Genomic DNA, 9665 nt, shown 5'->3' on the forward strand with positions numbered 1-9665 from the left:
TATCATACTAAATGATGTATCTGTTCTTACACTTCAGCAATTGCTTAAGATCATACCTTATACTTCTTTAAAATACCTCAACTTTTCTCAAGTTACCGTTTCTGCCAACCTTCCACTTCTCTCTATATTTTTTTTGCAGGATAATTTACTCTCTGAATGCTCTGCACTTAAATCTTTGGAGCATCAGTTGTCATTTGTGGTTTTCCACCCTCTTTGAACATTCTCCTTGCTTGCTATAATTTTCCCACATTAGAGGCTTTCCTCTCAAGTGGAACGTAGACACTGGTGATACAGGTGTTTTCTCTAAACAGCTCCCATGATGGCTAGGAGTTTTATTACTGCTCATGTTCATGAGAATCTAGCTTTATAATTACCAAGTAGTTTGTGTGCTATCCTTTAATACAACCCTTTTCAGCTAACATTTCCCAGAAGTAAATTCTTTCCTTTCCAGTTTATTGTGGAGGCCGAGAAAAATTAAGGCCATCCCACCTAAAGTTTAGCATTAGCACAAGTACAGCCATCTTAGGCCCCTGTGAATAACAGCTGAACTTTACAGGAAAAACTGCAGAATGTCCTCAATGTTCTTGGCAGGGAATCCCATGTCAGAAAGACAACAGAGCCCAGCCAGTGGTAGAAAGTCCCATATTAGAATGAGAACAGAGCTCAATGCCCTTAAGCCCCATATCAGAATGTAAACAGAACTTGAGAAATTCCTCCACCCCTTCTGAAAATCCCCTAGACCAGCCTATAAAAAACCCAGCTGGAACCCACTTCGGGGTCCAAGTGCCTGCTCCGCTGTGTCGGGTGTACTTGGACCCAAGCTCCAGCTTGCTAATAAACCCTCGTGCGCTTGCATCGGTGTCACCTCCTTGGTGGTTTCTCAGATTCGCAATCTTGGGCACATTTATGTTGATGGGATCAGTTTCCCTAACCTTGAAATATTTTCCTCTGAATCTCTTGCTCTTTGTTACTTTTCACTATTCAACTGGATTGGATCCACTTTCTTGGTTTAGGCCTCATTTCTCTGGAGTATCATCTTCAAGGTCTTCCTCGGAGCACATGTAGTAGGTAAAATTTCTGAGACCACACATCACTGAAAATATTTTCCCCAAAATACGATTTATACTTTAGCTAACCATTAAAATCTTGATCCCGGGATCCCTGGGTGGCGCAACGGTTTGGCGCCTGCCTTTGGCCCAGGGTGTGATCCTGGAGACCTGGGATCGAATCCCACGTCGGGCTCCCGGTGCATGGAGCCTGCTTCTTCCTCCGCCTGTGTCTCTGCCTCTCTCTCTCTCTCTCTCTGTGTGTGACTATCATAAATAAATAAAAATTAAAAAAAAAATCTTGATCCCTTCAGAAATTAGAAGGCATTGTTTCACTGGATACTATTATATAATGCTGCTGATGGGAAACAAGATGTCAGTTTGAATCATGTCCTTTTATAGATAATCTTTTCATAGAGATTTACTTGGTGAAGATTTCTCCTGGTCTCAGTGTATATATATTGTTATGTATATATAACATTGCATATATATTTCTTTTCACTGTTCCCATTTTTAATCAATTCTTTCTTAATTTATAAATAGGTTAATGAATTTCAAAAATTGTGGATTCCACTATGTGTGTATTTATATTAATTTTTACAATGACTTTTTACTGAAGTATAGTTGACATAACATATTTGTTTTAGGTGTACAACATAGTGATTTGACAATTCTACACATTATGTCATGCTCACCACAATAAGGTAGTTGCTGTCATCATATATTATTACAATATTATTAACCATATTCCCTGTGCTATACTTCTCATCCCTGTGATGATTCTATTTTGTAACTGGAAGTTTGTACCTCTTAATCCCCTTCACCTATTTTGTCCATTCCCCCACCCAATTTTACAATGGTTTTAGATTTATAGAAGAGCCCAGAGTTAGTGCAGGTGTTGCCATGTACTCCATCCTGGTTTACCCTATTAGCATTTTAAACATTTGTATAAAATGATATACGTTTTATATATATTTATATATTATACATTTTTACATAGTGCTATACTCACACTAATAAACCAATGTTGATGCATTATTATTAACTGAAGTTCATGCCTTATTCAGATTTCCTTAGTTTTTACCTAATTCTCTTTTTCTGTTCTAGTATTTTATCCAGATACCATATTACATTAATTTGTCATGTCAACCTAGGCCACTCTTGGCTATGACGATTTCTCATAATTTATTTTTAATTACTTTGATGGTTTGAAGAGTTCTGACAAAGTATTTTATAGAATGTCCTTCAATTAGGGTTTGTCTTCATTTTTCTTAAATGGTTAGACAAGAGTTATGTGTTTTGGGGATGAAGCCCACACTCTATTGAGTGTAGACAGTCACATCACGTCAAGGGTACATGTGGTCAACATGACAACACTTTTGACGTTAATCTTGATCACCTGGTCTTAATCTGGAGTTATCAATTAGTGATAGCAGAGAATGATAGGCAGAATAATGGCCCCTTAAAGATATCTACATCCTTATTCCCAGAATCTGTAAGATTATGTTATATTACATAGTAAATAGGGATTATCTTAATAGCAGAAAAAAATAAGGTTGTCAATCAGCTGACTGTAGGATAGGAAGATTATCCAAGATTATCTGAATGGGCCTATTATAATAAAGATCTTTAAAAGTGAAAAAAGGAGATCAAACAAAGGTCAGAGTGATGCAGTAGGAGATGAATTCAACCTGCCATTTCTGGTTTGAAGATGAAGGATAGAGACCATGAGCCAGAGAATATGAGCAGCCTTTAGAAACTGGAAAGGGAGGGAAACAGATTCTACCATAGAGCTTCCAGAAGGAAATAATGGAATCCTCCCAACACCTTGGTTTTAGCCCAGTGAGATCTGCCAGACTTCAGAACTTTAATATGATAATTTGTGTAGTTTTAAGACACTAAATTTGCGGTAATTTGTTAGAACAGCAATAGGAGACTATTATAAGGATGTTTAAAATTCAAATTGTAATAGTCGATTTATCTATTTCTCCATTTCAGTTCTATTAGTTTTTGCTTCATGTACTCTGATATTCTGATGTAGGTACATATACGTTTAGGATTGTTGTTGTTTTTCCAGAAGTTTTTAATTAGATTCTGTTGTGCCCAAGATTGCGAATCCGAGAAACCACCGAGGAGCCGACACCGATGCAAGCACACGAGGGTTTATTAGCAAGCTGGAGCTTGGGTCCAAGTATACCCGACACAGCGGAGCACCGACTTGGACCTCGAAATGGGTTCCAGCTGGGTTTTTTATAGGCTGGTGTAGGGGATTTTCAGAAGGGGTGGAAGAATTTCTCCAAGTTCTGTTTACATTCTGATGTGGGGCTTTCAAGGGCATTGAGCTCTGTTTTCATTCTAATATGAGACTTTCTACCATGGGCGTGGGCTCTGTTGTCTTTCTGATATGGGATTACCTGCTGAGGACATTGAGGACATTCTGCAGTTTTTCCCATAAAGTTCAGCTCTTATTCACAGGGGCCTAAGATGGCTGTACTTGTGCTAATGCTGAACTTTAGGTGGGATGGCCTTAATTTTTCTCGGCCTCCACAATTCTAGTTAGTTAATATACAATGTAATATTAATTTCAGGTGTAGAATTTAGCAACTCAACACTTATATACAAGGATTATTATGTCTTCTTAGGGAATTAACTCCTTTATATGTATTACACTTCAACTGAAATTAATATAAATACTTCGGCTTTCTTACAGTTACTGTTAGTATGATATATCTTTCTCTATCCCTTTACTTCTAAGTATCTGAGTCTTTATAATTTAGAGTGAGTTTCTTATTGACAATTTAGAGCTGGGTCTTGTCTTTTTTATCTATGCTGACAATCACAGTCATTTAATCGGTGTATTTAAACCATTCATGATTAAGATGATTTTTTTTATGGAGTCAAATTAATATCTACTACCTTTGTAACTGTTTTCTATTCGTTGTATTTTTTCTTTTTTATCTCCCTTCTCCCTTTTCTACCTTTTCTGTTTTCTTATTTTTGGTTTTCTTTTTTTCAGTGCAAAATAGTGATTTTATTAAAGCATGGGGACAGGACCTGGGGGTAGAAAGAGCTGCTGCATGCTGCTGCCCACTGTTCCCTGCTGATGCCCACTGCTCCCTGCTCACCTTTTCTAGTCTTTTTTTCTTTTTTTTTTTTTTTTTAAGATTTTATTTATTTATTCATGAGAGACAGAGAGAGAGAGAGAGAGAGAGAGGCAGAGACACAGGGAGAAGCAGGCTCCACACAGGGAGCTCGACGTGGGACTCAATCCCAGGTCTCCAGGATCATGCCCCGGGCCAAAGGCAGGCGCTAACCCAGGGATCCCTCACCTTTTCTAGTCTTGACAGATCTTTTTATGTGATTCTATGTTACCATCTCCTTTTGCATATCGGTTGTACTTCTGTTAAAAACCTTTCAGTGATTTACCTGAAATTTGCAATATATACTTTTAAATAACCTAAGCTCACCTCAAATAACCCTATACCACTTCATACATAATGTGAATATTTTGTAATAGAGTATTCCCAAATAATTTTTCTTATACCTTTTCTTATACCTTATACCTGTCATTCATTTGTCCATATGCTATAAACACCCAAAATACTGCTGTTATTATTGCTTCGAATGGTTAACCTTTATATCTATTAATAATAAGAAAAAAGAAAGTTTAATTTTATTTTCGCTTTTTTTCTCTGACCTTCTTTCCTTTTCTTATGCAGACCTATTTTTCTGATCTATGTCATTTTTCTTCTGCCTTTTCACATTTCTTGCAGGCCAGGTACACCAACAACGAATTCCTTTGGTTTTTGTACATAAATCTTTATTTCTCCTTCACGTTATTTTTTATTGAGGTGGAATCCACGTCACATAAAGCATATGATTCAGTGGTATTTATTACATTCACAGTGCTGTGCAACGATCACTTCTATCTAATTGTAAAACATTTTTATCACTCCTGAAGGAGACTTCCCACCTATGAAGCTGTCACTTTTCATTACTTCCTTTCCTCAACCCTCAGAAACCACTTATCTGTTTCTTGTCTGTATGGCTTGACCTATTCCAGATATTTTATATAAATTTCATTGTACCACATGTGACCTGGCTTTTTTTACTCAGCACACTGTTTTTGCTGGGCATATAATTCATTCCACTCCCCTGATGGATTCCAATTCACTCTCTACCTTTTCTTGCTTACATGGTTTCTGACAAGAAGTTGACTGCAATTCTAATCTTCATCCCTCCATGGGCAATATGTTTTTCTCCCGTAACTTCCTTTGAGATTTTCCATTTGTCTTTGGTTTCATGCAGTTTGAATATAATGTGCTTAGGTGTAATACTTTTAGTGTTTATCCTTTTTTGGTATTCTCTGAGCTTCTGGGATCTGTGCTTCCATATCTGTCAAATAGTTTAGGATGTTCTCAGCCATTATCATTTCAAATATTTCTTCTGCTTTCTCTCTTCTTCTGGTATTCCAATTGCACAGATGTTACATCTTTAGATAGTGTCCCATAGTTTTTGAATGTTTATAGTTTGTTCTCTTTTTGTCATTCTTTCTTTTTTTTTAACATTTTAGTTTGGGAAATTTCTGTTCATCTCTTTTCAGGGTCACTAACTCTCTCTTGACCATTTTGAGTTCACAGACAAAAAAAAAATGCTGTCAAATTTCTGTGTCTGCTTATGTGGCTTATCTGGTCTTGCATGTTTCCTTTTTTATTTCTAGTGGAGACCTTTTCATATCATTCATAATCATTTTAAATTTCCTGCCTGATAACTACAACTTCTGTGTCATATCTGAGTTTCATTCTGATGCTGAATTTGCTTCTTCAATTGTTTTCTGTCTGTGTGTGTTGTTTTGTTTTTGCCTTTGGCATGCCTTGTAATTTTTTGCTGAAAGTCATACATGTTGGATGAGGTAATAGAAACTAAAGCAATTAGGCCTTTAATAGAAGGATTTATGTAAATCCAATTAAGAGTTGGGCTATATTTAATGTTTTCCACAGCATAGGCACTAAAGGCTTTAACTTCCTCTACTGTCTTTGTTTTTGTCCTCCACTTGGCATTGGGGTTTCACTATGTACTGTTTTTTAAAGTTTAATTCTAATTTCCTTTTTTATTGCTTGTTTGACCCAAGGTTTATAGAAGCATGTTCTTTAGTTTCCATATATGTGGGGATTTTTGCTGTTATCTTCCTGGGTTGCTTTCTAACTTAAGTTTACTGTGAACAGAGAAGATACTTCTTATAATGTATCTTATAATGAATCTTTTTTAATTTATTGAGATATAGTTTGTGGCTCAGAAGATGGTCGCTCTTTGTAAATATTCTGCATGAACTTGAATAGAATGTGCTTTCTTAAGGGGAAAGGAGAGAAAATGAGTGGGAAATATCAGTGAGGGTGACAGAACATGAGAGACTCCTAACTCTGGGAAATGAACAAGGGGTAGTGGAAAGGGAGGTGGGCGGGGGGTTGGGGTGACTGGGTGATGGGCACTGAGGGTGGCACTTGATGGACTAAGCACTGGGTGTTATGCTATATACTGGCAAATCGAACTCCAATAAAAAAAAATATACGAAAAAAAAAGAACGTGCTTTCTTTTGCTCAATGGTATGTCCTATATATGTGACTTTGTTTCACCTAATTTTATCAGATTTTTATTTATGAATTCTGAAGGTCTGTTAGATAATATTAAGCATTTATCATTTATGTTTATTGTAAATGATTATTGTTATATAAACATTTAGTATTATAACGTTCTTATGATGAATGATCCCTTTATTGTTATAGAATGACCTTCTCTATCCTGGATAATATTCTTTCTTTGTTCTATAATCTACTGTGATGCTAATAGAGCCATTTCAGCTATCTTTTCATTAATGTTTGTATAATATGTCTTTTTCCATCCTTTTAATTTTAACCTATTTGTATTTTTGCATTTAAAGTATTTTTCTTGTGGGCAGCATATATTTGGCTATTTATTTTCTTAACCAATCCAACAATCTGCCTTTGCATTTAATGTCATTATTGATATAGTTCAAGTCTATCATCTGTTTATTTTCTGTTTGTTCTATCTATACTATCTTAACTTTTTCCTCTTTTTCTGTTTTAATTTATTGATTATTTTTGATGATCCATTTTCTTGCCTTTTCTGGCCTATTAGCTGTAATTTTATTGTTATTTTAGTGGTTGTTCACAGTTTATGGCATTCACATTTAACTTAAAACATTTTAAGCTTGACTGCTGTTACATTATTTCATGTCTAGTAGGAGACTCACAGCAGTATATTTTCATGTTTTCTTCCTGGACTTTGTGCTATTGTTGTCATACATTACATTTTTTTCTTCTGTTATAAATTCCATTCTTCATTGTTACTATTTTTGTTTAAAAAGTCTCTTATCTTTTAAATTTTTGAAACAATAAAAAGATATCCTTCTATAATTACCCATACAGATATCTGTTCCCAGTGCTCTTCACTCCTTTGTATAGATACAAATTTCCATTAGTTACCATTTTCTTTCTGCCTAAAGGGACTGTCTTAAACAGTTTCATTCATTTCATTTCATTCATTTCATTTCATTTCATTTCATTTCATTTCATTTCATTTCATTTCATTTCATTTCTTGTAGTGTAGGTCTACTGGTGATGACAAGGTTTTTTTTCTGCTTGTCTATAAATAAAAACATTTTTTAAAAGATTTTATTTATTTATTCATGAAAGACACAAAAGAGAGGCAGAGACAGAGGGAGTAGCAGGTTCCCAGCAGGGAGCCTGATGCAGGACTTGATCCCAGGACTCCAGCATCATGCCCTGGGTTGAAGCAGGTGCTCAACCGCTGAGCCACCCAGGTGTCCCAAATGAAAGCATCTTTATTTCACCTTTGCTTATGAAAAATGTTCACTATGTATTAAATTCTATTCTGATGATATATGTTTATTCCAGTACTTTATGATATTCCTCCACAGTTTTCTCAGTTTCACTGCTTACAATGAAAAATATTCTGTCATCTTTACTTTTGTTCTTCTATACATAATTTAATTTTTTTTACTCTGGTTTCTTTAAATCTCTGGGCTATTATTTTAAAAATTTACTTATTTATTCATGAAAGACACACAGAGAGAGAGGCAGAGACACAGGCAGAGGGAGAAGCAGGCTCCTCGCAGGGAGCCCGATGCAGCACTCGATCCTGGATCCTGGGATCATGCCCTTAGCCACCCAGGTGTCCCTAAATCTCTGGTTTTAAGTAATTTGATTTTCATGTGCTATGTGTTTTCTTTACATTGTGCTTTGAGTTCATTGAATTTTGCTACAGAGTGAATGTTTGTGTGTTCCCAAAATACATATGTTGAAGCCTAATCCCCAAAGTGATGGTATTTGGTATGTCCACATTTGGGAAGTAATTAAGAGATAACAATGGAGCCCTTAGAAATGGAACTAGTGTCCTTGTAAAGGAGACCCCACAGAACTCCATCAACCCTTCAGCCATGTGAAGACACAGTGAAAAGACAGCCATCTACAAACCAGGAAACGAGCTCTCACTGGACACCAAATCTGAAGACAACTTCTCAGCCTCCAGAATCATGAGAAATAAATTTCTGTAGTTTATATACCACTGAGTATATGGTATTTTTGTTAGAGGAGCCCAAACAGACTAAGACAGTTTTTTGGGTCTGGAGTTTATAATGATCAAATTTAGAATATATTTTTGGTTCTTATTTTCTCAAATCTTTTTTCTGTCCACTCTCTTCTTCTTTTCAAGGACTTCGGCTGCCTTTGTATTGGGCCCTTTGAAGTTTTCCCATGACTATTGATAGGCTTTGTTTTTTTCAATTCTTTTTTTTTGCGTGTGTGTTTTATAGTTTTTGTTTCTATGTTTTATAGTTTCTATGTTTTATAGTTTTTGTTTCTATGTCTTCCAAATTCACTGATCACTTATTTCTGCAATGGTTAATCTACTGCTAGCCATATTCAATATAATTTTCATCTCACACATTGTCATTTCCATCTAAAGAAGTTAAATTTGTTTTTTTTAATGGATATCTCTAGTGAATTTTTTGAGTATCTGAAATATAGTTATAACTTTTATTTTCATGTCATTGTTTCTTAAATCTAACACCTGTATCAGTTCTGTGTCTATTTCAATTTATTGATTTTTCTGTTCAATTTGAGTTGGGTTTTCCTGCTTCTTTTCAAATCTGTTAATTTTTTATTGGATGTCAGACACTGTGAATTTTATCATGTTGAGCTCTGCTCTGGAATGAAGTTAGATACTTGTAAATAAATTGATCCTTTTGAGTCTTGCTTTTAAGATTTGTTCATCCGTATTGGATATTGGATCAGTTTTTAGTGTAGTGCTAATTATTCTCTGCTACTAGGGCAAGATTTTTCTGGGTATTCTACCCTATATCCACAAATTTACCAGGTTTTTCAGTCTAGCTCATGAAAGTACATTCTCTTCTTACCCCTGTTTAAACCTTAAGTACTATTTCCTCTAATCATCTTATTAGAGGGGGAAAAAGAGCCTTTCCTTACTTCTACTGGTGAATATACTTAGAATTCCCCAAAGTAGTCATTTCCCTTATTAATATCTTTGGCAAAGCAATAAAATGTCTTTCTTTAAATACTT

Source organism: Canis lupus, chromosome 12, assembly GCF_011100685.1.
Source record: "Canis lupus familiaris isolate Mischka breed German Shepherd chromosome 12, alternate assembly UU_Cfam_GSD_1.0, whole genome shotgun sequence".
Taxonomy (NCBI): Eukaryota; Metazoa; Chordata; class Mammalia; order Carnivora; family Canidae; genus Canis; species Canis lupus.